Below are 1,203 nucleotides of genomic sequence, written 5' to 3'. Positions count from 1 at the left end.
AGTGCGTGAAAGTGATAATAAGGAGAATGATACATTCACCGATGCTTACTCGGAGTCAAGCATCGACATCTGTTATGGAGCAGGGAGCGTTGCACATTGCGGAGTCGGAGATACGGGACCTCACAAAATCTAATAGAGGAAAGCGAAACAGAAATATTGAAACGACGTCTTCGGGATTAGAAAGGGAAGTTCCAGTGACGACGGAGACTGCGGCGTTGCAAGCTGCATTATTAATAGAAGAGCTGCGGTCCTTGCGAGCGCAGCGAGAGCGGGAGCGGCTAGAGCTTCAAGAGTTGCGCCAAATTGATCGGAGAAATTTTCAAGGCCAGTCTTTTCCAATATTTAGGAATAATTCAGAATTAAAACCAGATACTTTCGACGGAACCGTTCCGCTGCATGAATTTTTGTGTCAATTTAATTTAATAGCGCGTGCAAATAATTGGGACGATGTTTATAAAGCGGTTGCTCTGGCAGCAAGTTTAAGGGGAGGAGCGCGCTCAGTTTTAGATAAGGTAGAAGGAAATTTAGATTTTAAAGAAATTTGTTTACGTTTAGAATTGCGTTTTGGAGAAGTAGGTTCATTTCAAAATTTTTATACTCAATTTTCGAATAGAAAACAGAGAGAAGGAGAAGATTTTGCTTCTTTTGGTTCGGAATTGGAACGGTTAGTTTATAAAGCATATCCAGAATGTACATTTGAAGTAAGAGAGAAAATTGCTTGTGCGCAATTCATAGTAGGGTTAATAGATGGTTTTGTAAAACGAACTCTTCAATTAGAAAACGTTGTTTCATTGAGGGTTGCCATAGAAAGGGCAAAAATTGTTAAAAGTATTCAAGAAAATAGTTTTTCTAATGTTATAAAATTTAATTCATTTAATTTAGAAGATAGGAGGAATTTTGAAAGAAATTATACAGGCAACAACAATTTTAGGAAAAATAAGGTAATTTAAAAAAAATTATTGGGAGGGGAGAAATTTCTTTAGGTTCTCAAAGAAGATTAATAGGGAAAATGAATAATGATAATAAATGTTGGCAATGAGGAAGTTTTTCACATTTCCGAGCGGAATGCCCAGCTTTAATTAATGCTTTTGAAAAAAAAGAGGAAACTGAGTTTTGTCGAATGGAACGGGGCTATTTCGACAAAAAGAGTAAAATCCTCGGTTGATTCTAGTTTAAAACGCGTTAAAAATAGAGATACTTTTT

The 1,203-nt window shown here is 36.5% G+C and overlaps 1 pseudogene; it reads right to left on the bottom strand.

The window, feature by feature from the left end:
* Positions 1 to 1,203, bottom strand: part of LOC116853390 — a 43,205-nt pseudogene that overhangs the window by 10,756 nt on the left and 31,246 nt on the right.

Source organism: Odontomachus brunneus, unplaced genomic scaffold (genome assembly GCF_010583005.1).
Source record: "Odontomachus brunneus isolate Ranch 3 - 2012 unplaced genomic scaffold, Obru_v1 Obru_scaffold_313, whole genome shotgun sequence".
NCBI classification, from domain to species: Eukaryota; Metazoa; Arthropoda; class Insecta; order Hymenoptera; family Formicidae; genus Odontomachus; species Odontomachus brunneus.
The sequence above is the reverse complement of the archived record's forward strand: the minus strand, read 5'-3'. Positions and strand labels throughout refer to the sequence as shown.